Genomic DNA, 24,092 nt, shown 5'->3' on the forward strand with positions numbered 1-24,092 from the left:
CTGGCTCAACTAACAAATTATGCCCCCTGAGCCTCTCGGGCTCACATACAGTAAATGCCCCCGCCTTTACGAGCCTCTCGGGGCTCTAAATCACAAAGCGCGAGGTCGCGCTACGGGGGAGGGGCGGACACCGACAATGTGTCCCGACGCCCCTCTCCCTTTCCAGGCACTCACCGGGTCTGGCTGCGGAGGTCCGGAGCTCTCCTCACAGGGGCTGCTCCTCGGCTTTGGGCGGCTCTGCACGGGAGCTCCCGCTACTCGGGGGCTCCCTCTCCTTCAGGCCGGTCACCACGGGGCTCTCCCTCACTCCTGGGAGCCCCGTGGAAGGTGCCGGTTGCGGGCAAATTCTCTTGCCGGAGCGCGGGGTGGCCTCCCGTCCGCTTCCGGTTGTCCCGCAGTCCCGCCCACAGGTTGCCTGGCTTCCGGCCGGGCAGCCAATCGCAGCGCGGCCCCTCGCAGGGAGGCGGGCACTTCCGGGTCGCACTTGGCAGCGGCCCGGCAACGTTTTTAAACACCCCGGGCTGCGGCGGTGAATCTCGAGGGGCAATGCCGGGTGGGCACCGGCCTTAAATTAAATTAAGAAGCGAGGTGGGCACTCGCAAATTCAAATAAAGGGGCACAGCCCAAAAAGGGCAATAGCAACAGCCACAGGTGCGGCGTGGGCAGCCGCGAACCGGCGGCAGCACGAAGGGCGGCCCCTGCTTTCCCCACGCAAAATGCGGGGCGGGAAAGCGCGATCGACAACTGAACAGGGTGGGCACCGGCCTCCAGCAGACCACGCGCTCCCAAGCGCCAGGGGCATCAATAAAGCGCTCTCAGCGCTAGGAACAGGGTCACAGCGCTCCCAAGCGCTACAAGTGGAAAGTAAAGCGCTCCAAGCGCTATAAGCCAAAGAAAAGCGCTCTCAAGCGCTAGGGAGCACTCAGTTCAGCAATAAAGTCCTTGTAGGCTGGCAGGGGGGCAAGGCTGGGCCCAGAGCCAGCTCACTGGGTCTCCAGGCAGGGAGACACCCCAAGTGGCGGTCCTCTGGCCCAGCAGCAGCAACAGCCCCCTCAGGATCCTGGAAAAGAGAGAACAACATCTGTGGGGACACAGCCCCATTTTTATACAGTGCATTCCTTTGTTCAAGGGTGCAGAGTGGGGGCGGAACCAGTCGCAGCTGGTTCTTGAGTACTCTGTTTACCTCAACCACCCTCTCTATTCACTGGCAGGGCTTGGGTCATTAGACACACCACAGGGGGGCGGAGCCAGCATTGTGTGGGGAAAACCCAGCCCATCCAGGACACGGGTACACTCCTCCCACACATTACTCATGCAGATCTCCCACTCACCACCGGGCAGACCCATCCAGACTTCCTGGAGCCTGGCATGCCAGCCAGCTCCAGCCAATCACATGCCAGCACCCTCACAGCACACGTACAGCCATGTCTAGAAATGGCGCTTCCCTACTAGACACATACATGCTGCATATACCATCTCGCAGCATTCACTCTCACGAGTCCACACATACCAGACTCAAGCCTGTACACCCCACGCATCAGGAACTACCAGGGACACATCCATTCCCCATGCATTCCTATGGGCGGGCAGGCCTAGCTCAGCACATGCACTCAGAGTGCGCACGCACTTTCCACTGGGACACAGTGAAAGTGCGCAGAATCCCAAAAATCACCATTGCCAGGTCACCATTTCACGCAAAAAGTCTAGGGGTGAACCTGCCCTAAGGGCCAAAGTCCAACACTCTCCCTTGCCAGAGGAGCAGGATCTGCTAATGCAGGCCCGGCTGGCTCAAACGTGCAAAGGCTTTTCCCCAAACCTCTGGGGGAAAATTGAGGAGAGTTCCCTGCCCCCGCCTCCTCTCGCCTTCCGAACGGGCAATTCCCTGACGGGTCCCCCCACAACCCGTCCTGCCCACAGCCATACCCCTGTATATGAGGGTGACCCATGTGCCTCACCCTCCATGTTCGAACGGAAGGCATCGTCTGTCCTGAGGGGTGTACCAGACAGGCATCTCTCCAGCCAGGCAGACCCCTGCAGCACCCGTTAAGCTCCAAAGCTTATACATTCCCAAGATGCCACAGGTCAGTATGCAAATCAGACAGCCCTGGCCACACCCTCCCTGTGGCCGGCCTCTGCTGCTTTCCGTACGTGCAGCTCAGTTTTTTCTTACCCAGATCCAGACTTCCATTTTAGCAAAAAGGTGGGTAGCAATGGGTCCAGGATGCCATTTGGAAACAAAGCCTGCAGGCCTGTCAAAGGAGACTTCCTGCCGCACGTCATGTGGTCAGAAGCCTACAAAAGGAATTGCACTTTGGAATACAGGGTCTCACTTGCTCAAGAGCCTTGCACAAGTGACTTTCCTCCCGCTGTGGAAAGCAGCTATAAAGGGACCTTGCGAAAATGATATTTGGAGCTATACTGCGTGATGCTAGGCAAACTGTGAGTCAGAAAGCAACTTCATTTTGAGAAGCCCGCGACATACGGGAAGGAAAAGTTTTCAAGGGCAGAAGAAGGACTTTTCCCTGACCGGGAATCGAACCATGGCCGCGGCAGTGAGAGCGCCGAATCCTAACCACTAGACCACCAGGGACCCCAGTGCCATACAGCAAAAGTTCATACACTGCTTTCCGAATGACAAAGCTCATGGGGGCTGAAAGCTTATTTTTCTCTACAGCACATATGAATCAGAACTTGAAAAAGTCCTCATAATGCCACCCGACTGTCTGTCACTTCTAAGCACAGGCCATCCTCTCCCCCTTGCTACTGAACCAATGAATTCCTGTATAATCGGGATCCACGGGAAAACACAAGAGGGACACCAAGTGGCTGCTGATGGTGCACAGACAGCTGGAACACTTTCTCAACCCTGTATCGTTATTCAGCTTGCTGGAAGAATACATTGCGCTTAAGCGATTCAAGAGTGCAAGGGAGAAAAGCAATTACCTTTAGCCTCCTGCAAAAGCCTTTTACCTCCGCAAACAGCTCTTGCTGGACAGCCGGTGTTGCAGCAGCCAGCAGAAAAAGGGAGTTGAGTAAAGCTGGCCCTTGGGTCTCACCAGGGTGGCCGAGTGGTTAAGGCGATGAACTTAAGATCCAATTGACGTTTGTCCGCATGGGTTCGAGCCCCATTCCTGGTATGGGTTTTCAGCTACTTTGTAGGAAAGTGCAGATGCTTTTGAAAAGCATTTTCCTGCGCCCTTCCACTGCCCCTCTCCAACAGTCCCCATTCAAGTCTCAGCTGTGGGGTCTGCTGCTACTCTGCTACCAGCATGGATGCTTCCCAAAGCAATGCAGTGCCATCTACGCAGATCCCCTGCTTAGAGAAATACACTTCCTATATCTTTTCCCACTGAAGGGAGCAGGAGGAAGTACTTGCTTCCTGGGGAACATGGGTCTGCCCCTGGAATTTTTTAACCCGGCTCTTGCAGATTACTCCCCTGTTTTGATTTCACCTACAAGCTCTCCCTTGCCAGAGGAGCAGGATCTACTGATGCAGGCCCGGCTGGCTCAAACGTGCAAAGGCTTTTCCCCAAACCTCTGAGGGAAAATTGAGGAGAATTCCCTGCCCCCGCCTCCTCTCACCTTCCGAACGGGCAATGCCCTAACGGGTCCCCCCACAACCCGTCCTGCCCACAGCCACACCCCTGTATATGAGGGTGACCCATGTGCCTCACCCTCCATGTTCGAACGGAAGGCACCGTCTGTCCTGAGGGGTGTACCAGACAGGCATCTCTCCAGCCAGGCAGACCCCTGCAGCACCCATTAAGCTCCAAAGCCTATACATTCCCAGGGTGCCACAGGTCAGTATGCAAATCAGACAGCCCTGGCCACACCCTCCCTGTGGCTGGCTTCTGCTGCTTTCCGTACGTGCAGCTCAGTTTTTTCTTACCCAGATCCAGACTTCCATTTTAGCAAAAAGGTGGGTTGCAATGGGTCCAGGATGCCATTTGGAAACAAAGCCTGCAGGCCTGTCAAAGGAGACTTCCTGCAGCACGCCATGTGGTCAGAAGACTACAAAAGGAATTGCACTTTAGAATACAGGGTTTCACTTGCTCAAGAGCCTTGCACAAGTGACTTTCCTCCCGCTGTGGAAAGCAGCTATAAAGGGACCATGCGAAAATGATATTTGGAGCTATACTGCGTGATGCTAGGCAAACTGTGAGTCAGAGAGCAACTTCATTTTGAGAAGCCCGCGACCTACGGGAAGGAAAAGTTTTCAAGGGCAGAAGAAGGACTTTTCCCTGACCGGGAATCGAACCTGGGCCGCGGCGGTGAGAGCGCCGAATCCTAACCACTAGACCACCAGGGAGCCCAGTGCCATGCCGCAAAAGTTCATACACTGCTTTCCCAATGACAAAGCTCATGGGGGCTGAAAGCTTATTTTTCTCTACAGCACATATGAATCAGAACTTGAAAAAATCCTCATAATGCCACCCGACTGTCTGTCACTTCCAAGCACAGGCCATCCTCTCCCCCTTGCTACTGAACCCATGAATTCCTGTACAATCGGGATCCACGGGAAAACACAAGAGGGATACCTAGGGGCAGATTTATGTTAACTGGCGCATCCCCAGGGATGCGCCAGTTAATGTGCGCCACAGTCCGCCACAGCTCCGCCACCCATGGTGCGCCGCATTTATAATGCGGCGCACCATGGGGCAAAAACGGCACAGATGCGTGACGCATCTGTGCCGTTAAGGCGGCGCATTGCTGGAGTTGCGTCGTAAGCGCGACGCAGCTCCAGCAAGGCTCGGGGGTGCCCTATCTGACCAATGCTGCATCAAGACCTACGCCTGCTTCAAGCAGGCGCAGGCTTTTGACGCAGCATTGGCCTGAAAGTGACTGAGTGAAATCTTATAGATTTCACTCAGCCACTTTTGCGAGGCGCACCTGTCCCAGAACGCCCACCCTGCGCCGGAACGCCCAGAAGCGGCGCAGGGCTTTACAACGTGACGCATCTGCCTAGATGCGTCACGTTGTAAATCGTTCGTAGGGATGTGCCACGTTTACGCCGCCTTGCGTGACGCAACAGCGGCGTAAACGTGGTGCAAGGGCCTCATAAATCTGCCCCCTAGTGGCTGCTGATGGCGCACAGACAGCTGGAACACTTTCTCAACCCTGTCTCGTTATTCAGCTTGCTGGAAGAATACATTGCGCTCAAGCGATTCAAGAGTGCAAGGGAGAAGAGTGCTCCAAAGTAAATGTATGCATCACAGCAGGGGTTTACAGCAATTTACCTTTCTGGTGAGCTGGTACTGCACTTTACACACACATAGAGCACCAGACTGGGTGAAGGAGTGCGTGCACATAAAGGTGGCTGAGGGCAATGGGAGCAAAACAACCTGGGGCACAGGGGACCCAGTCCCTTTCCTCCTCTTTCGTCTATGGGTAGGGGTACCTTTTTAAGGACCTTCGTTTAAAAAAAGCTACCGGGACAAAACACTCAAATCTATGCTTTAGAGGTATCTTCCCTGACCGGGAATCGAACCCGGGCCGCGGCTATGAAAGTGCCGAATCCTAGCCACTAGACCACCAGGGAGGAGATGCACTTGTGTACTTGCCTTGCTCATCCCCTTATTGTGACTAAGCTAACTCCAATATAAAAATTGCCCGTAAAGTCCGAGTGGGAGAAAGTTAGGTGTCACACAGTGTGTTTGTCATAAGCAATTACCTTTAGCCTCCTGCAAAAGCCTTTTACCTCCGCAAACAGCTCTTGCTGGACAGCCGGTGCTGCAGCAGCCAGCAGAAAAAGGGAGTTGAGTAAAGCTGGGCCTGGGGTCTCACCAGGGTGGCCGAGTGGTTAATGCGTTGGACTTAAGATCCAATGGACGTTTGTCCGCATGGGTTTGAGCCCCATTCCTGGTATGGGTTTTCAGCTGCTTTGTAAGAAAGTGCAGATGCTTTTGAAAAGCATTTTCCTGCGCCCTTCCACTGCCCCTCTCCAACAGTCCCCATTCAAGTCTCAGCTGTGGGGTCTGCTGCTATTCTGCTACCAGCATGGATGCTTCCCAAAGCAATGCAGTGCCATCTACGCAGATCCCCTGCTTAGAGAAATACACCTCCTATATCTTTTCCCACTGAAGGGAGCAGGAGGAAGTACTTGCTTCCTGGGGAACATGGGTCTGCCCCTGGAATTTTTTAACCCGGCTCTTGCAGATTACTCCCCTTTTTTGATTTCACCTACAAGTTCTCCGTTGCCAGAGGAGCAGGATCTGCTGATGCAGGCCCGGCTGGCTCAAACGTGCAAAGGCTTTTCCCCAAACCTCTTTGGAAAAATTGAGGAGAGTTCCCTGCCCCCGCCTCCTCTCGCCTTCCAAACGGGCAATGCCCTGACGGGTCCCCCACAACCCGTCCTGCCCACAGCCACACCCCTGTATATGAGGGTGACCCATGTCCCTCACCCTCCATGTTCGAACGGAAGGCACCGTCTGTCCTGAGGGGTGTACCAGACAGGCATCTCTCCAGCCAGGCAGACCCCTGCATCACCCATTAAGCTCCAAAGCCTATACAATCCCAAGATGCCACAGGTCAGTATGCAAATCAGACAGCCCTGGCCACACCCTCCCTGTGACTGGCCTCTGCTGCTTTCCGTACGTGCAGCTCAGTTTTTTCTTACCCAGATCCAGACTTCCATTTTAGCAAAAAGGTGGCTTGCAATGGGTCCAGGATGCCATTTGCAAAGAAAGCCTGCAGGCCTGTCAAAGGAGACTTCCTGCCGCACGCCATGTGGTCAGAAGCCCAGAAAAGGAATTGCACTTTGGAATACAGGGTCTCACTTGCTCAAGAGCCTTGCACAAGTGACTTTCCTCCCGCTGTGGAAAGCAGCTATAAAGGGACCTTGCGAAAATGATATTTGGAGCTATACTGCGTGATGCTAGGCAAACTGTGAGTCAGAAAGCAACTTCATTTTGAGAAGCCCGCGACCTACGGGAAGGAAAAGTTTTGAAGGGCAGAAGAAGGACTTTTCCCTGACCGGGAATCGAACCCGGGCCGCGGCGGTGAGAGCGCCGAATCCTAACCACTAGACCACCAGGGTGCCCAGTGCCATGCAGCAAAAGTTCATACACTGCTTTCCGAATGACAAAGCTCATGGGGGCTGAAAGCTTATTTTTCTCTACAGGACATATGAATCAGAACTTGAAAAAATCCTCATAATGCCACCCGACTTTCTGTCACTTCCAAGCACAGGCCACCCTCTCCCCCTTGTGTCTGTCACTTCCAAGCACAGGCCATCCTCTCCCCCTTGCTACTGAACCGATGAATTCCTGTACAATCGGGATCCACGGGAAAACACAAGAGGGACATCTAGTGGCTGCTGATGGCGCACAGACAGCTGGAACACCTTCTCAACCCTGTCTCGTTATTCAGCTTGCTGGAAGAATACATTGCTCTTAAGCGATTCAAGAGTGCAAGGGAGAAGAGTGCTCCAAAGTAGATGTATGCATCACAGCAGGGGTTTCCAGCAATTTACCTTTCTGGTGAGCTGGTACTGCACTTTACACACACATAGAGCACCAGACTGGGTGGAGGAGTGCGTGCGCATAAAGGTGGCTGAGGGCAATGGGAGCAAAACAACCTGGGGCACAGGGGACCCAGTCCCTTTCCTCCTCTTTCGTTCATGGGTAGGGGTACCTTTTTAAGGACCTTCGTTTAAAAAAAGCTACTGGGACAAAACACTCAAATCTATGCTTTAGAGGTATCTTCCCTGACCGGGAATCGAACCCGGGCCGCGGCGGTGAAAGCGCCGAATCCTAGCCACTAGACCACCAGGGAGGAGATGCTCTTGTGTGCTTGCCTTGCTCACCCCCTTATTGTGACTAAGCTAACTCCAATATAAAAATTGCCCGTAAAGTCCGAGTGGGAGAAAGTTAGGTGTCACACAGTGTATTTGTCATAAGCAATTACCTTCAGCCTCCTGCAAAAGCCTTTTAATTCCGCAAACAGCTCTTGCTGGACAGCCGGTGCTGCAGCAGCCAGCAGAAAAAGGGAGTTGAGTAAAGCTGGGCCTTGGGTCTCACCAGGGTGGCCGAGTGGTTAAGGCGTTGGACTTAAGATCCAATGGACGTTTGTCTGCATGGGTTCGAGCCCCATTCCTGGTATGGGGTTTCAGCTGCTTTGTAAGAAAGTGCAGATGCTTTTGAAAAGCATTTTCCTGCGCCCTTCCACTGCCCCTCTCCAACAGTCCCCATTCAAGTCTCAGCTGTGGGGTCTGCTGCTATTCTGCTACCAGCATGGATGCTTCCCAAAGCAATGCAGTGCCATCTACGCAGATCCCCTGCTTAGAGAAATACACCTCCTATATCTTTTCCCACTGAAGGGAGCAGGAGGAAGTACTTGCTTCCTGGGGAACATGGGTCTGCCCCTGGAATTTTTTAACCCGGCTCTTGCAGATTTCTCCCCTTTTTTGATTTCACCTACAAGCTCTCCCTTGCCAGAGGAGCAGGATCTGCTGATGCAGGCCCGGCTGGCTCAAACGTGCAAAGGCTTTTCCCCAAACCTCTGGGGGAAAATTGAGGAGAGTTCCCTCCTCTCGCCTTCCGAACGGGCTTCCAAACGGGCAATGCCCTGACGGGTCCCCCACAACCCGTCCTGCCCACAGCCACACCCCTGTATAAGAGGGTGACCCATGTCCCTCACCCTCCATGTTCGAACGGAAGGCACCGTCTGTCCTGAGGGGTGTACCAGACAGGCATCTCTCCAGCCAGGCAGACCCCTGCAGCACCCGTTAAGCTCCAAAGCCTATACATTCCCAAGATGCCACAGGTCAGTATGCAAATCAGACTGCCCTGGCCACACCCTCCCTGTGGCTGGCCTCTGCTTTTTTCCGTACGTGCAGCTCAGTTTTTTCTTACCCAGATCCAGACTTCCATTTTAGCAAAAAGGTGGGTTGCAATGGGTCCAGGATGCCATTTGGAAACAAAGCCTGCAGGCCTGTCAAAGGAGACTTCCTGCCGCACGCCATGTGGTCAGAAGCCTACAAAAGGAATTGCACTTTGGAATACAGGGTCTCACTTGCTCAAGAGCCTTGCACAAGTGACTTTCCTCCCGCTGTGGAAAGCAGCTATAAAGGGACCTTGCGAAAATGATATTTGGAGCTATACTGCGTGATGCTAGGCAAACTGTGAGTCAGAAAGCAACTTCATTTTGAGAAGCCCGCGACCTACGGGAAGGAAAAGTTTTCAAGGGCAGAAGAAGGACTTTTCCCTGACCGGGAATCGAACCCGGGACGCGGCGGTGAGAGCGCCGAATCCTAACCACTAGACCACCAGGGAGCCCAGTGCCATGCAGCAAAAGTTCATACACTGCTTTCCGAATGACAAAGCTCATGGGGGCTGAAAGCTTATTTTTCAGTACAGCACATATGAATCAGAAATTGAAAAAATCCTCATAATGCCACCCGACTGTCTGTCACTTCCAAGCACAGGCCATCCTCTCCCCCTTGCTACTGAACCGATGAATTCCTGTACAATCGGGATCCACGGGAAAACACAAGAGGGACATCTAGTGGCTGCTGATGGCGCACAGACAGCTGGAACACTTTCTCAACCCTGTCTCGTTATTCAGCTTGCTGGAAGAATACATTGCTCTTAAGCGATTCAAGAGTGCAAGGGAGAAGAGTGCTCCAAAGTAGATGTATGCATCACAGCAGGGGTTTCCAGCAATTTACCTTTCTGGTGAGCTGGTACTGCACTTTACACACACATAGAGCACCAGACTGGGTGGAGGAGTGCGTGCGCATAAAGGTGGCTGAGGGCAATGGGAGCAAAACAACCTGGGGCACAGGGGACCCAGTCCCTTTCCTCCTCTTTCGTTCATGGGTAGGGGTACCTTTTTAAGGACCTTCGTTTAAAAAAAGCTACTGGGACAAAACACTCAAATCTATGCTTTAGAGGTATCTTCCCTGACCGGGAATCGAACCCGGGCCGCGGCAGTGAAAGCGCCGAATCCTAGCCACTAGACCACCAGGGAGGAGATGCTCTTGTGTGCTTGCCTTGCTCACCCCCTTATTGTGACTAAGCTAACTCCAATATAAAAATTGCCCGTAAAGTCCGAGTGGGAGAAAGTTAGGTGTCACACAGTGTGTTTGTCATAAGCAATTACCTTCAGCCTCCTGCAAAAGCCTTTTAATTCCGCAAACAGCTCTTGCTGGACAGCCGGTGCTGCAGCAGCCAGCAGAAAAAGGGAGTTGAGTAAAGCTGGGCCTTGGGTCTCACCAGGGTGGCCGAGTGGTTAAGGCGTTGGACTTAAGATCCAATGGACGTTTGTCTGCATGGGTTCGAGCCCCATTCCTGGTATGGGGTTTCAGCTGCTTTGTAAGAAAGTGCAGATGCTTTTGAAAAGCATTTTCCTGCGCCCTTCCACTGCCCCTCTCCAACAGTCCCCATTCAAGTCTCAGCTGTGGGGTCTGCTGCTATTCTGCTACCAGCATGGATGCTTCCCAAAGCAATGCAGTGCCATCTACGCAGATCCCCTGCTTAGAGAAATACACCTCCTATATCTTTTCCCACTGAAGGGAGCAGGAGGAAGTACTTGCTTCCTGGGGAACATGGGTCTGCCCCTGGAATTTTTTAACCCGGCTCTTGCAGATTTCTCCCCTTTTTTGATTTCACCTACAAGCTCTCCCTTGCCAGAGGAGCAGGATCTGCTGATGCAGGCCCGGCTGGCTCAAACGTGCAAAGGCTTTTCCCCAAACCTCTGGGGGAAAATTGAGGAGAGTTCCCTCCTCTCGCCTTCCGAACGGGCTTCCAAACGGGCAATGCCCTGACGGGTCCCCCACAACCCGTCCTGCCCACAGCCACACCCCTGTATAAGAGGGTGACCCATGTCCCTCACCCTCCATGTTCGAACGGAAGGCACCGTCTGTCCTGAGGGGTGTACCAGACAGGCATCTCTCCAGCCAGGCAGACCCCTGCAGCACCCGTTAAGCTCCAAAGCCTATACATTCCCAAGATGCCACAGGTCAGTATGCAAATCAGACTGCCCTGGCCACACCCTCCCTGTGGCTGGCCTCTGCTTTTTTCCGTACGTGCAGCTCAGTTTTTTCTTACCCAGATCCAGACTTCCATTTTAGCAAAAAGGTGGGTTGCAATGGGTCCAGGATGCCATTTGGAAACAAAGCCTGCAGGCCTGTCAAAGGAGACTTCCTGCCGCACGCCATGTGGTCAGAAGCCTACAAAAGGAATTGCACTTTGGAATACAGGGTCTCACTTGCTCAAGAGCCTTGCACAAGTGACTTTCCTCCCGCTGTGGAAAGCAGCTATAAAGGGACCTTGCGAAAATGATATTTGGAGCTATACTGCGTGATGCTAGGCAAACTGTGAGTCAGAAAGCAACTTCATTTTGAGAAGCCCGCGACCTACGGGAAGGAAAAGTTTTCAAGGGCAGAAGAAGGACTTTTCCCTGACCGGGAATCGAACCCGGGCCGCGGCGGTGAGAGCGCCGAATCCTAACCACTAGACCACCAGGGAGCCCAGTGCCATGCAGCAAAAGTTCATACACTGCTTTCCGAATGACAAAGCTCATGGGGGCTGAAAGCTTATTTTTCAGTACAGCACATATGAATCAGAAATTGAAAAAATCCTCATAATGCCACCCGCCTGTCTGTCACTTCCAAGCACAGGCCATCCTCTCCCCCTTGCTACTGAACCGATGAATTCCTGTACAATCGGGATCCACGGGAAAACACAAGAGGGACACCTAGTGGCTGCTGATGGCGCACAGAGAGTTGGAACACTTTCTCAACCCTGTCTCGTTATTCAGCTTGCTGGAAGAATACATTGCTCTTAAGCGATTCAAGAGTGCAAGGGAGAAGAGTGCTCCAAAGTAGATGTATGCATCACAGCAGGGGTTTCCAGCAATTTACCTTTCTGGTGAGCTGGTACTGCACTTTACACACACATAGAGCACCAGACTGGGTGGAGGAGTGCGTGCGCATAAAGGTGGCTGAGGGCAATGGGAGCAAAACAACCTGGGGCACAGGGGACCCAGTCCCTTTCCTCCTCTTTCGTTCATGGGTAGGGGTACCTTTTTAAGGACCTTCGTTTAAAAAAAGCTACTGGGACAAAACACTCAAATCTATGCTTTAGAGGTATCTTCCCTGACCGGGAATCGAACCCGGGCCGCGGCGGTGAAAGCGCCGAATCCTAGCCACTAGACCACCAGGGAGGAGATGCTCTTGTGTGCTTGCCTTGCTCACCCCCTTATTGTGACTAAGCTAACTCCAATATAAAAATTGCCCGTAAAGTCCGAGTGGGAGAAAGTTAGGTGTCACACAGTGTGTTTGTCATAAGCAATTACCTTCAGCCTCCTGCAAAAGCCTTTTAATTCCGCAAACAGCTCTTGCTGGACAGCCGGTGCTGCAGCAGCCAGCAGAAAAAGGGAGTTGAGTAAAGCTGGGCTTTGGGTCTCACCAGGGTGGCCGAGTGGTTAAGGCGTTGGACTTAAGATCCAATGGACGTTTGTCCGCATGGGTTCGAGCCCCATTCCTGGTATGGGTTTTCAGCTGCTTTGTAAGAAAGTGCAGATGCTTTTGAAAAGCATTTTCCTGCGCCCTTCCACTGCCCCTCTCCAACAGTCCCCATTCAAGTCTCAGCTGTGGGGTCTGCTGCTATTCTGCTACCAGCATGGATGCTTCCCAAAGCAATGCAGTGCCATCTACGCAGATCCCCTGCTTAGAGAAATACACCTCCTATATCTTTTCCCACTGAAGGGAGCAGGAGGAAGTACTTGCTTCCTGGGGAACATGGGTCTGCCCCTGGAATTTTTTAACCCGGCTCTTGCAGATTTCTCCCCTTTTTTGATTTCACCTACAAGCTCTCCCTTGCCAGAGGAGCAGGATCTGCTGATGCAGGCCCGGCTGGCTCAAACGTGCAAAGGCTTTTCCCCAAACCTCTGGGGGAAAATTGAGGAGAGTTCCCTCCTCTCGCCTTCCGAACGGGCTTCCAAACGGGCAATGCCCTGACGGGTCCCCCACAACCCGTCCTGCCCACAGCCACACCCCTGTATAAGAGGGTGACCCATGTCCCTCACCCTCCATGTTCGAACGGAAGGCACCGTCTGTCCTGAGGGGTGTACCAGACAGGCATCTCTCCAGCCAGGCAGACCCCTGCAGCACCCGTTAAGCTCCAAAGCCTATACATTCCCAAGATGCCACAGGTCAGTATGCAAATCAGACTGCCCTGGCCACACCCTCCCTGTGGCTGGCCTCTGCTTTTTTCCGTACGTGCAGCTCAGTTTTTTCTTACCCAGATCCAGACTTCCATTTTAGCAAAAAGGTGGGTTGCAATGGGTCCAGGATGCCATTTGGAAACAAAGCCTGCAGGCCTGTCAAAGGAGACTTCCTGCCGCACACCATGTGGTCAGAAGCCTACAAAAGGAATTGCACTTTGGAATACAGGGTCTCACTTGCTCAAGAGCCTTGCACAAGTGACTTTCCTCCCGCTGTGGAAAGCAGCTATAAAGGGACCTTGCGAAAATGATATTTGGAGCTATACTGCGTGATGCTAGGCAAACTGTGAGTCAGAAAGCAACTTCATTTTGAGAAGCCCGCGACCTACGGGAAGGAAAAGTTTTCAAGGACAGAAGAAGGACTTTTCCCTGACCGGGAATCGAACCCGGGCCGCGGCGGTGAGAGCGCCGAATCCTAACCACTAGACCACCAGGGAGCCCAGTGCCGTGCAGCAAAAGTTCATACACTGCTTTCCGAATGACAAAGCTCATGGGGGCTGAAAGCTTATTTTTCTCTACAGCACATATGAATCAGAAATTGAAAAAATCCTCATAATGCCACCCGACTGTCTGTCACTTCCAAGCACAGGCCATCCTCTCCCCCTTGCTACTGAACCGATGAATTCCTGTACAATCGGGATCCACGGGAAAACACAAGAGGGACATCTAGTGGCTGCTGATGGCGCACAGACAGCTGGAACACTTTCTCAACCCTGTCTCGTTATTCAGCTTGCTGGAAGAATACATTGCTCTTAAGCGATTCAAGAGTGCAAGGGAGAAGAGTGCTCCAAAGTAGATGTATGCATCACAGCAGGGGTTTCCAGCAATTTACCTTTCTGGTGAGCTGGTACTGCACTTTACACACACATAGAGCACCAGACTGGGTGGAGGAGTGCGTGCGCATAAAGGTGGCTGAGGGCAATGGGAGCAAAACAACCTGGGGCACAGGGGACCCAGTCCCTTTCCTTCTCTTTCGTTCATGGGTAGGGGTACCTTTTTAAGGACCTTCGTTTAAAAAAAGCTACTGGGACAAAACACTCAAATCTATGCTTTAGAGGTATCTTCCCTGACCGGGAATGGAACCCGGGCCGCGGCGGTGAAAGCGCCGAATCCTAGCCACTAGACCACCAGGGAGGAGATGCTCTTGTGTGCTTGCCTTGCTCACCCCCTTATTGTGACTAAGCTAACTCCAATATAAAAATTGCCCGTAAAGTCCGAGTGGGAGAAAGTTAGGTGTCACACAGTGTGTTTGTCATAAGCAATTACCTTCAGCCTCCTGCAAAAGCCTTTTAATTCCGCAAACAGCTCTTGCTGGACAGCCGGTGCTGCAGCAGCCAGCAGAAAAAGGGAGTTGAGTAAAGCTGGGCCTTGGGTCTCACCAGGGTGGCCGAGTGGTTAAGGCGTTGGACTTAAGATCCAATGGACGTTTGTCTGCATGGGTTCGAGCCCCATTCCTGGTATGGGGTTTCAGCTGCTTTGTAAGAAAGTGCAGATGCTTTTGAAAAGCATTTTCCTGCGCCCTTCCACTGCCCCTCTCCAACAGTCCCCATTCAAGTCTCAGCTGTGGGGTCTGCTGCTATTCTGCTACCAGCATGGATGCTTCCCAAAGCAATGCAGTGCCATCTACGCAGATCCCCTGCTTAGAGAAATACACCTCCTATATCTTTTCCCACTGAAGGGAGCAGGAGGAAGTACTTGCTTCCTGGGGAACATGGGTCTGCCCCTGGAATTTTTTAACCCGGCTCTTGCAGATTTCTCCCCTTTTTTGATTTCACCTACAAGCTCTCCCTTGCCAGAGGAGCAGGATCTGCTGATGCAGGCCCGGCTGGCTCAAACGTGCAAAGGCTTTTCCCCAAACCTCTGGGGGAAAATTGAGGAGAGTTCCCTCCTCTCGCCTTCCGAACGGGCTTCCAAACGGGCAATGCCCTGACGGGTCCCCCACAACCCGTCCTGCCCACAGCCACACCCCTGTATAAGAGGGTGACCCATGTCCCTCACCCTCCATGTTCGAACGGAAGGCACCGTCTGTCCTGAGGGGTGTACCAGACAGGCATCTCTCCAGCCAGGCAGACCCCTGCAGCACCCGTTAAGCTCCAAAGCCTATACATTCCCAAGATGCCACAGGTCAGTATGCAAATCAGACTGCCCTGGCCACACCCTCCCTGTGGCTGGCCTCTGCTTTTTTCCGTACGTGCAGCTCAGTTTTTTCTTACCCAGATCCAGACTTCCATTTTAGCAAAAAGGTGGGTTGCAATGGGTCCAGGATGCCATTTGGAAACAAAGCCTGCAGGCCTGTCAAAGGAGACTTCCTGCCGCACGCCATGTGGTCAGAAGCCTACAAAAGGAATTGCACTTTGGAATACAGGGTCTCACTTGCTCAAGAGCCTTGCACAAGTGACTTTCCTCCCGCTGTGGAAAGCAGCTATAAAGGGACCTTGCGAAAATGATATTTGGAGCTATACTGCGTGATGCTAGGCAAACTGTGAGTCAGAAAGCAACTTCATTTTGAGAAGCCCGCGACCTACGGGAAGGAAAAGTTTTCAAGGGCAGAAGAAGGACTTTTCCCTGACCGGGAATCGAACCCGGGCCGCGGCGGTGAGAGCGCCGAATCCTAACCACTAGACCACCAGGGAGCCCAGTGCCATGCAGCAAAAGTTCATACACTGCTTTCCGAATGACAAAGCTCATGGGGGCTGAAAGCTTATTTTTCAGTACAGCACATATGAATCAGAAATTGAAAAAATCCTCATAATGCCACCCGCCTGTCTGTCACTTCCAAGCACAGGCCATCCTCTCCCCCTTGCTACTGAACCGATGAATTCCTGTACAATCGGGATCCACGGGAAAACACAAGAGGGACACCTAGTGGCTGCTGATGGCGCACAGACAGTTGGAACACTTTCTCAACCCTGTCTCGTTATTCAGCTTGCTGGAAGAATACATTGCTCTTAAGCGATTCAAGAGTGCAAGGGAGAAGAGTGCTCCAAAGTAGATGTATGCATCACAGCAGGGGTTTCCAGCAATTTACCTTTCTGGTGAGCTGGTACTGCACTTTACACACACATAGAGCACCAGACTGGGTGGAGGAGTGCGTGCGCATAAAGGTGGCTGAGGGCAATGGGAGCAAAACAACCTGGGGCACAGGGGACCCAGTCCCTTTCCTCCTCTTTCGTTCCTGGGTAGGGGTACCTTTTTAAGGACCTTCGTTTAAAAAAAGCTACTGGGACAAAACACTCAAATCTATGCTTTAGAGGTATCTTCCCTGACCGGGAATCGAACCCGGGCCGCGGCGGTGAAAGCGCCGAATCCTAGCCACTAGACCACCAGGGAGGAGATGCTCTTGTGTGCTTGCCTTGCTCACCCCCTTATTGTGACTAAGCTAACTCCAATATAAAAATTGCCCGTAAAGTCCGAGTGGGAGAAAGTTAGGTGTCACACAGTGTGTTTGTCATAAGCAATTACCTTCAGCCTCCTGCAAAAGCCTTTTAATTCCGCAAACAGCTCTTGCTGGACAGCCGGTGCTGCAGCAGCCAGCAGAAAAAGGGAGTTGAGTAAAGCTGGGCTTTGGGTCTCACCAGGGTGGCCGAGTGGTTAAGGCGTTGGACTTAAGATCCAATGGACGTTTGTCCGCATGGGTTCGAGCCCCATTCCTGGTATGGGTTTTCAGCTGCTTTGTAAGAAAGTGCAGATGCTTTTGAAAAGCATTTTCCTGCGCCCTTCCACTGCCCCTCTCCAACAGTCCCCATTCAAGTCTCAGCTGTGGGGTCTGCTGCTATTCTGCTACCAGCATGGATGCTTCCCAAAGCAATGCAGTGCCATCTACGCAGATCCCCTGCTTAGAGAAATACACCTCCTATATCTTTTCCCACTGAAGGGAGCAGGAGGAAGTACTTGCTTCCTGGGGAACATGGGTCTGCCCCTGGAATTTTTTAACCCGGCTCTTGCAGATTTCTCCCCTTTTTTGATTTCACCTACAAGCTCTCCCTTGCCAGAGGAGCAGGATCTGCTGATGCAGGCCCGGCTGGCTCAAACGTGCAAAGGCTTTTCCCCAAACCTCTGGGGGAAAATTGAGGAGAGTTCCCTCCTCTCGCCTTCCGAACGGGCTTCCAAACGGGCAATGCCCTGACGGGTCCCCCACAACCCGTCCTGCCCACAGCCACACCCCTGTATAAGAGGGTGACCCATGTCCCTCACCCTCCATGTTCGAACGGAAGGCACCGTCTGTCCTGAGGGGTGTACCAGACAGGCATCTCTCCAGCCAGGCAGACCCCTGCAGCACCCGTTAAGCTCCAAAGCCTATACATTCCCAAGATGCCACAGGTCAGTATGCAAATCAGACTGCCCTGGCCACACCCTCCCTGTGGCTGGCCTCTGCTTTTTTCCGTACGTGCAGCTCAGTTTTTTCTTACCCAGATCCAGACTTCCATTTTAGCAAAAAGGTGGGTTGCAATGGGTCCAGGATGCCATTTGGAAACAAAGCCTGCAGGCCTGTCAAAGGAGACTTCCTGCCGCACGCCATGTGGTCAGAAGCCTACAAAAGGAATTGCACTTTGGAATACAGGGTCTCACTTGCTCAAGAGCCTTGCACAAGTGACTTTCCTCCCGCTGTGGAAAGCAGCTATAAAGGGACCTTGCGAAAATGATATTTGGAGCTATACTGCGTGATGCTAGGCAAACTGTGAGTCAGAAAGCAACTTCATTTTGAGAAGCCCGCGACCTACGGGAAGGAAAAGTTTTCAAAGACAGAAGAAGGACTTTTCCCTGACCGGGAATCGAACCCGGGCCGCGGCGGTGAGAGCGCCGAATCCTAACCACTAGACCACCAGGGAGCCCAGTGCCGTGCAGCAAAAGTTCATACACTGCTTTCCGAATGACAAAGCTCATGGGGGCTGAAAGCTTATTTTTCTCTACAGCACATATGAATCAGAAATTGAAAAAATCCTCATAATGCCACCCGACTGTCTGTCACTTCCAAGCACAGGCCATCCTCTCCCCCTTGCTACTGAACCGATGAATTCCTGTACAATCGGGATCCACGGGAAAACACAAGAGGGACACCTAGTGGCTGCTGATGGCGCACAGACAGTTGGAACACTTTCTCAACCCTGTCTCGTTATTCAGCTTGCTGGAAGAATACATTGCTCTTAAGCGATTCAAGAGTGCAAGGGAGAAGAGTGCTCCAAAGTAGATGTATGCATCACAGCAGGGGTTTCCAGCAATTTACCTTTCTGGTGAGCTGGTACTGCACTTTACACACACATAGAGCACCAGACTGGGTGGAGGAGTGCGTGCGCATAAAGGTGGCTGAGGGCAATGGGAGCAAAACAACCTGGGGCACAGGGGACCCAGTCCCTTTCCTCCTCTTTCGTTCATGGGTAGGGGTACCTTTTTAAGGACCTTCGTTTAAAAAAAGCTACTGGGACAAAACACTCAAATCTATGCTTTAGAGGTATCTTCCCTGACCGGGAATCGAACCCGGGCCGTGGCGGTGAAAGCGCCGAATCCTAGCCACTAGACCACCAGGGAGGAGATGCTCTTGTGTGCTTGCCTTGCTCACCCCCTTATTGTCTAACTCCAATATAAAAATTGCCCGTAAAGTCCGAGTGGGAGAAAGTTAGGTGTCACACAGTGTGTTTGTCATAAGCAATTACCTTCAGCCTCCTGCAAAAGCCTTTTAATTCCGCAAACAGCTCTTGCTGGACAGCCGGTGCTGCAGCAGCCAGCAGAAAAAGGGAGTTGAGTAAAGCTGGGCCTTGGGTCTCACCAGGGTGGCCGAGTGGTTAAGGCGTTGGACTTAAGATCCAATGGACGTTTGTCTGCATGGGTTCGAGCCCCATTCCTGGTATGGGGTTTCAGCTGCTTTGTAAGAAAGTGCAGATGCTTTTGAAAAGCATTTTCCTGCGCCCTTCCACTGCCCCTCTCCAACAGTCCCCATTCAAGTCTCAGCTGTGGGGTCTGCTGCTATTCTGCTACCAGCATGGATGCTTCCCAAAGCAATGCAGTGCCATCTACGCAGATCCCCTGCTTAGAGAAATACACCTCCTATATCTTTTCCAACTGAAGGGAGCAGGAGGAAGTACTTGCTTCCTGGGGAACATGGGTCTGCCCCTGGAATTTTTTAACCCGGCTCTTGCAGATTTCTCCCCTTTTTTGATTTCACCTACAAGCTCTCCCTTGCCAGAGGAGCAGGATCTGCTGATGCAGGCCCGGCTGGCTCAAACGTGCAAAGGCTTTTCCCCAAACCTCTGGGGGAAAATTGAGGAGAGTTCCCTCCTCTCGCCTTCCGAACGGGCTTCCAAACGGGCAATGCCCTGACGGGTCCCCCACAACCCGTCCTGCCCACAGCCACACCCCTGTATAAGAGGGTGACCCATGTCCCTCACCCTCCATGTTCGAACGGAAGGCACCGTCTGTCCTGAGGGGTGTACCAGACAGGCATCTCTCCAGCCAGGCAGACCCCTGCAGCACCCGTTAAGCTCCAAAGCCTATACATTCCCAAGATGCCACAGGTCAGTATGCAAATCAGACTGCCCTGGCCACACCCTCCCTGTGGCTGGCCTCTGCTTTTTTCCGTACGTGCAGCTCAGTTTTTTCTTACCCAGATCCAGACTTCCATTTTAGCAAAAAGGTGGGTTGCAATGGGTCCAGGATGCCATTTGGAAACAAAGCCTGCAGGCCTGTCAAAGGAGACTTCCTGCCGCACGCCATGTGGTCAGAAGCCTACAAAAGGAATTGCACTTTGGAATACAGGGTCTCACTTGCTCAAGAGCCTTGCACAAGTGACTTTCCTCCCGCTGTGGAAAGCAGCTATAAAGGGACCTTGCGAAAATGATATTTGGAGCTATACTGCGTGATGCTAGGCAAACTGTGAGTCAGAAAGCAACTTCATTTTGAGAAGCCCGCGACCTACGGGAAGGAAAAGTTTTCAAGGACAGAAGAAGGACTTTTCCCTGACCGGGAATCGAACCCGGGCCGCGGGGGTGAGAGCGCCGAATCCTAACCACTAGACCACCAGGGAGCCCAGTGCTGTGCAGCAAAAGTTCATACACTGCTTTCCGAATGACAAAGCTCATGGGGGCTGAAAGCTTATTTTTCTCTACAGCACATATGAATCAGAAATTGAAAAAATCCTCATAATGCCACCCGACTGTCTGTCACTTCCAAGCACAGGCCATCCTCTCCCCCTTGCTACTGAACCGATGAATTCCTGTACAATCGGGATCCACGGGAAAACACAAGAGGGACATCTAGTGGCTGCTGATGGCGCACAGACAGCTGGAACACTTTCTCAACCCTTTCTCGTTATTCAGCTTGCTGGAAGAATACATTGCTCTTAAGCGATTCAAGAGTGCAAGGGAGAAGAGTGCTCCAAAGTAGATGTATGCATCACAGCAGGGGTTTCCAGCAATTTATCTTTCTGGTGAGCTGGTACTGCACTTTACACACACATAGAGCACCAGACTGGGTGGAGGAGTGCGTGCGCATAAAGGTGGCTGAGGGCAATGGGAGCAAAACAACCTGGGGCACAGGGGACCCAGTCCCTTTCCTCCTCTTTCGTTCATGGGTAGGGGTACCTTTTTAAGGACCTTCGTTTAAAAAAAGCTACTGGGACAAAACACTCAAATCTATGCTTTAGAGGTATCTTCCCTGACCGGGAATCGAACCCGGGCCGCGGCGGTGAAAGCGCCGAATCCTAGCCACTAGACCACCAGGGAGGAGATGCTCTTGTATACTTGCCTTGCTCACCCCCTTATTGTGACTAAGCTAACTCCAATATAAAAATTGCCCGTAAAGTCCGAGTGGGAGAAAGTTAGGTGTCACACAGTGTGTTTGTCATAAGCAATTACCTTCAGCCTCCTGCAAAAGCCTTTTAATTCCGCAAACAGCTCTTGCTGGACAGCCGGTGCTGCAGCAGCCAGCAGAAAAAGGGAGTTGAGTAAAGCTGGGCCTTGGGTCTCACCAGGGTGGCCGAGTGGTTAAGGCGTTGGACTTAAGATCCAATGGACGTTTGTCTGCATGGGTTCGAGCCCCATTCCTGGTATGGGGTTTCAGCTGCTTTGTAAGAAAGTGCAGATGCTTTTGAAAAGCATTTTCCTGCGCCCTTCCACTGCCCCTCTCCAACAGTCCCCATTCAAGTCTCAGCTGTGGGGTCTGCTGCTATTCTGCTACCAGCATGGATGCTTCCCAAAGCAATGCAGTGCCATCTACGCAGATCCCCTGCTTAGAGAAATACACCTCCTATATCTTTTCCCACTGAAGGGAGCAGGAGGAAGTACTTGCTTCCTGGGGAACATGGGTCTGCCCCTGGAATTTTTTAACCCGGCTCTTGCAGATTTCTCCCCTTTTTTGATTTCACCTACAAGCTCTCCCTTGCCAGAGGAGCAGGATCTGCTGATGCAGGCCCGGCTGGCTCAAACGTGCAAAGGCTTTTCCCCAAACCTCTGGGGGAAAATTGAGGAGAGTTCCCTCCTCTCGCCTTCCGAACGGGCTTCCAAACGGGCAATGCCCTGACGGGTCCCCCACAACCCGTCCTGCCCACAGCCACACCCCTGTATAAGAGGGTGACCCATGTCCCTCACCCTCCATGTTCGAACGGAAGGCACCGTCTGTCCTGAGGGGTGTACCAGACAGGCATCTCTCCAGCCAGGCAGACCCCTGCAGCACCCGTTAAGCTCCAAAGCCTATACATTCCCAAGATGCCACAGGTCAGTATGCAAATCAGACTGCCCTGGCCACACCCTCCCTGTGGCTGGCCTCTGCTTTTTTCCGTACGTGCAGCTCAGTTTTTTCTTACCCAGATCCAGACTTCCATTTTAGCAAAAAGGTGGGTTGCAATGGGTCCAGGATGCCATTTGGAAACAAAGCCTGCAGGCCTGTCAAAGGAGACTTCCTGCCGCACGCCATGTGGTCAGAAGCCTACAAAAGGAATTGCACTTTGGAATACAGGGTCTCACTTGCTCAAGAGCCTTGCACAAGTGACTTTCCTCCCGCTGTGGAACGCAGCTATAAAGGGACCTTGCGAAAATGATATTTGGAGCTATACTGCGTGATGCTAGGCAAACTGTGAGTCAGAAAGCAACTTCATTTTGAGAAGCCCGCGACCTACGGGAAGGAAAAGTTTTCAAGGGCAGAAGAAGGACTTTTCCCTGACCGGGAATCGAACCCGGGCCGCGGCGGTGAGAGCGCCGAATCCTAACCACTAGACCACCAGGGAGCCCAGTGCCATGCAGCAAAAGTTCATACACTGCTTTCCGAATGACAAAGCTCATGGGGGCTGAAAGCTTATTTTTCAGTACAGCACATATGAATCAGAAATTGAAAAAATCCTCATAATGCCACCCGCCTGTCTGTCACTTCCAAGCACAGGCCATCCTCTCCCCCTTGCTACTGAACCGATGAATTCCTGTACAATCGGGATCCACGGGAAAACACAAGAGGGACACCTAGTGGCTGCTGATGGCGCACAGACAGTTGGAACACTTTCTCAACCCTGTCTCGTTATTCAGCTTGCTGGAAGAATACATTGCTCTTAAGCGATTCAAGAGTGCAAGGGAGACGAGTGCTCCAAAGTAGATGTATGCATCACAGCAGGGGTTTCCAGCAATTTACCTTTCTGGTGAGCTGGTACTGCACTTTATACACACATAGAGCACCAGACTGGGTGGAGGAGTGCGTGCGCATAAAGGTGGCTGAGGGCAATGGGAGCAAAACAACCTGGGGCACAGGGGACCCAGTCCCTTTCCTCCTCTTTCGTTCATGGGTAGGGGTACCTTTTTAAGGACCTTCGTTTAAAAAAAGCTACTGGGACAAAACACTCAAATCTATGCTTTAGAGGTATCTTCCCTGACCGGGAATCGAACCCGGGCCGCGGCGGTGAAAGCGCCGAATCCTAGCCACTAGACCACCAGGGAGGAGATGCTCTTGTGTGCTTGCCTTGCTCACCCCCTTATTGTGACTAAGCTAACTCCAATATAAAAATTGCCCGTAAAGTCCGAGTGGGAGAAAGTTAGGTGTCACACAGTGTGTTTGTCATAAGCAATTACCTTCAGCCTCCTGCAAAAGCCTTTTAATTCCGCAAACAGCTCTTGCTGGACAGCCGGTGCTGCAGCAGCCAGCAGAAAAAGGGAGTTGAGTAAAGCTGGGCCTTGGGTCTCACCAGGGTGGCCGAGTGGTTAAGGCGTTGGACTTAAGATCCAATGGACGTTTGTCTGCATGGGTTCGAGCCCCATTCCTGGTATGGGGTTTCAGCTGCTTTGTAAGAAAGTGCAGATGCTTTTGAAAAGCATTTTCCTGCACCCTTCCACTGCCCCTCTCCAACAGTCCCCATTCAAGTCTCAGCTGTGGGGTCTGCTGCTATTCTGCTACCAGCATGGATGCTTCCCAAAGCAATGCAGTGCCATCTACGCAGATCCCCTGCTTAGAGAAATACACCTCCTATATCTTTTCCCACTGAAGGGAGCAGGAGGAAGTACTTGCTTCCTGGGGAACATGGGTCTGCCCCTGGAATTTTTTAACCCGGCTCTTGCAGATTTCTCCCCTTTTTTGATTTCACCTACAAGCTCTCCCTTGCCAGAGGAGCAGGATCTGCTGATGCAGGCCCGGCTGGCTCAAACGTGCAAAGGCTTTTCCCCAAACCTCTGGGGGAAAATTGAGGAGAGTTCCCTCCTCTCGCCTTCCGAACGGGCTTCCAAACGGGCAATGCCCTGACGGGTCCCCCACAACCCGTCCTGCCCACAGCCACACCCCTGTATAAGAGGGTGACCCATGTCCCTCACCCTCCATGTTCGAACGGAAGGCACCGTCTGTCCTGAGGGGTGTACCAGACAGGCATCTCTCCAGCCAGGCAGACCCCTGCAGCACCCGTT

General features: G+C 52.5%; 28 non-coding genes across 28 annotated transcripts; 10 read left to right on the plus strand and 18 right to left on the minus strand.

The window, feature by feature from the left end:
• Positions 1-3,054: 3,054 nt before the first annotated feature.
• Positions 3,055-3,137, plus strand: TRNAL-UAA (transfer RNA leucine (anticodon UAA)). The gene has a single exon. It is a non-coding gene; the product is annotated as a tRNA-Leu (tRNA).
• A 1,100-nt stretch (positions 3,138-4,237) lies between these two features.
• On the minus strand, positions 4,238-4,309 carry TRNAE-CUC (transfer RNA glutamic acid (anticodon CUC)). The gene has a single exon. It is a non-coding gene; the product is annotated as a tRNA-Glu (tRNA).
• A 1,158-nt stretch (positions 4,310-5,467) lies between these two features.
• On the minus strand, positions 5,468-5,539 carry TRNAE-UUC (transfer RNA glutamic acid (anticodon UUC)). The gene has a single exon. It is a non-coding gene; the product is annotated as a tRNA-Glu (tRNA).
• Positions 5,540-5,782: 243 nt separating this feature from the next.
• TRNAL-UAA (transfer RNA leucine (anticodon UAA)) lies at positions 5,783-5,865 on the plus strand. Its single transcript has one exon. It is a non-coding gene; the product is annotated as a tRNA-Leu (tRNA).
• Positions 5,866-6,964: 1,099 nt separating this feature from the next.
• On the minus strand, positions 6,965-7,036 carry TRNAE-CUC (transfer RNA glutamic acid (anticodon CUC)). Its single transcript has one exon. It is a non-coding gene; the product is annotated as a tRNA-Glu (tRNA).
• A 665-nt stretch (positions 7,037-7,701) lies between these two features.
• On the minus strand, positions 7,702-7,773 carry TRNAE-UUC (transfer RNA glutamic acid (anticodon UUC)). The gene has a single exon. It is a non-coding gene; the product is annotated as a tRNA-Glu (tRNA).
• Positions 7,774-8,016: 243 nt separating this feature from the next.
• TRNAL-UAA (transfer RNA leucine (anticodon UAA)) lies at positions 8,017-8,099 on the plus strand. The gene has a single exon. It is a non-coding gene; the product is annotated as a tRNA-Leu (tRNA).
• Positions 8,100-9,200: 1,101 nt separating this feature from the next.
• On the minus strand, positions 9,201-9,272 carry TRNAE-CUC (transfer RNA glutamic acid (anticodon CUC)). The gene has a single exon. It is a non-coding gene; the product is annotated as a tRNA-Glu (tRNA).
• A 625-nt stretch (positions 9,273-9,897) lies between these two features.
• TRNAE-UUC (transfer RNA glutamic acid (anticodon UUC)) lies at positions 9,898-9,969 on the minus strand. Its single transcript has one exon. It is a non-coding gene; the product is annotated as a tRNA-Glu (tRNA).
• A 243-nt stretch (positions 9,970-10,212) lies between these two features.
• TRNAL-UAA (transfer RNA leucine (anticodon UAA)) lies at positions 10,213-10,295 on the plus strand. The gene has a single exon. It is a non-coding gene; the product is annotated as a tRNA-Leu (tRNA).
• A 1,101-nt stretch (positions 10,296-11,396) lies between these two features.
• On the minus strand, positions 11,397-11,468 carry TRNAE-CUC (transfer RNA glutamic acid (anticodon CUC)). Its single transcript has one exon. It is a non-coding gene; the product is annotated as a tRNA-Glu (tRNA).
• A 625-nt stretch (positions 11,469-12,093) lies between these two features.
• On the minus strand, positions 12,094-12,165 carry TRNAE-UUC (transfer RNA glutamic acid (anticodon UUC)). Its single transcript has one exon. It is a non-coding gene; the product is annotated as a tRNA-Glu (tRNA).
• A 243-nt stretch (positions 12,166-12,408) lies between these two features.
• On the plus strand, positions 12,409-12,491 carry TRNAL-UAA (transfer RNA leucine (anticodon UAA)). The gene has a single exon. It is a non-coding gene; the product is annotated as a tRNA-Leu (tRNA).
• Positions 12,492-13,592: 1,101 nt separating this feature from the next.
• On the minus strand, positions 13,593-13,664 carry TRNAE-CUC (transfer RNA glutamic acid (anticodon CUC)). The gene has a single exon. It is a non-coding gene; the product is annotated as a tRNA-Glu (tRNA).
• A 625-nt stretch (positions 13,665-14,289) lies between these two features.
• TRNAE-UUC (transfer RNA glutamic acid (anticodon UUC)) lies at positions 14,290-14,361 on the minus strand. Its single transcript has one exon. It is a non-coding gene; the product is annotated as a tRNA-Glu (tRNA).
• A 243-nt stretch (positions 14,362-14,604) lies between these two features.
• TRNAL-UAA (transfer RNA leucine (anticodon UAA)) lies at positions 14,605-14,687 on the plus strand. The gene has a single exon. It is a non-coding gene; the product is annotated as a tRNA-Leu (tRNA).
• Positions 14,688-15,788: 1,101 nt separating this feature from the next.
• TRNAE-CUC (transfer RNA glutamic acid (anticodon CUC)) lies at positions 15,789-15,860 on the minus strand. Its single transcript has one exon. It is a non-coding gene; the product is annotated as a tRNA-Glu (tRNA).
• A 625-nt stretch (positions 15,861-16,485) lies between these two features.
• Positions 16,486-16,557, minus strand: TRNAE-UUC (transfer RNA glutamic acid (anticodon UUC)). Its single transcript has one exon. It is a non-coding gene; the product is annotated as a tRNA-Glu (tRNA).
• Positions 16,558-16,800: 243 nt separating this feature from the next.
• On the plus strand, positions 16,801-16,883 carry TRNAL-UAA (transfer RNA leucine (anticodon UAA)). The gene has a single exon. It is a non-coding gene; the product is annotated as a tRNA-Leu (tRNA).
• A 1,101-nt stretch (positions 16,884-17,984) lies between these two features.
• TRNAE-CUC (transfer RNA glutamic acid (anticodon CUC)) lies at positions 17,985-18,056 on the minus strand. The gene has a single exon. It is a non-coding gene; the product is annotated as a tRNA-Glu (tRNA).
• Positions 18,057-18,681: 625 nt separating this feature from the next.
• Positions 18,682-18,753, minus strand: TRNAE-UUC (transfer RNA glutamic acid (anticodon UUC)). Its single transcript has one exon. It is a non-coding gene; the product is annotated as a tRNA-Glu (tRNA).
• A 236-nt stretch (positions 18,754-18,989) lies between these two features.
• TRNAL-UAA (transfer RNA leucine (anticodon UAA)) lies at positions 18,990-19,072 on the plus strand. Its single transcript has one exon. It is a non-coding gene; the product is annotated as a tRNA-Leu (tRNA).
• A 1,101-nt stretch (positions 19,073-20,173) lies between these two features.
• TRNAE-CUC (transfer RNA glutamic acid (anticodon CUC)) lies at positions 20,174-20,245 on the minus strand. Its single transcript has one exon. It is a non-coding gene; the product is annotated as a tRNA-Glu (tRNA).
• A 625-nt stretch (positions 20,246-20,870) lies between these two features.
• Positions 20,871-20,942, minus strand: TRNAE-UUC (transfer RNA glutamic acid (anticodon UUC)). The gene has a single exon. It is a non-coding gene; the product is annotated as a tRNA-Glu (tRNA).
• A 243-nt stretch (positions 20,943-21,185) lies between these two features.
• Positions 21,186-21,268, plus strand: TRNAL-UAA (transfer RNA leucine (anticodon UAA)). The gene has a single exon. It is a non-coding gene; the product is annotated as a tRNA-Leu (tRNA).
• Positions 21,269-22,369: 1,101 nt separating this feature from the next.
• Positions 22,370-22,441, minus strand: TRNAE-CUC (transfer RNA glutamic acid (anticodon CUC)). Its single transcript has one exon. It is a non-coding gene; the product is annotated as a tRNA-Glu (tRNA).
• A 625-nt stretch (positions 22,442-23,066) lies between these two features.
• TRNAE-UUC (transfer RNA glutamic acid (anticodon UUC)) lies at positions 23,067-23,138 on the minus strand. The gene has a single exon. It is a non-coding gene; the product is annotated as a tRNA-Glu (tRNA).
• Positions 23,139-23,381: 243 nt separating this feature from the next.
• Positions 23,382-23,464, plus strand: TRNAL-UAA (transfer RNA leucine (anticodon UAA)). The gene has a single exon. It is a non-coding gene; the product is annotated as a tRNA-Leu (tRNA).
• The last annotated feature ends 628 nt before the right edge of the window (positions 23,465-24,092 follow it).

Source organism: Lissotriton helveticus, chromosome 4_1 (genome assembly GCF_964261635.1).
Source record: "Lissotriton helveticus chromosome 4_1, aLisHel1.1, whole genome shotgun sequence".
Classification (NCBI taxonomy): domain Eukaryota; kingdom Metazoa; phylum Chordata; class Amphibia; order Caudata; family Salamandridae; genus Lissotriton; species Lissotriton helveticus.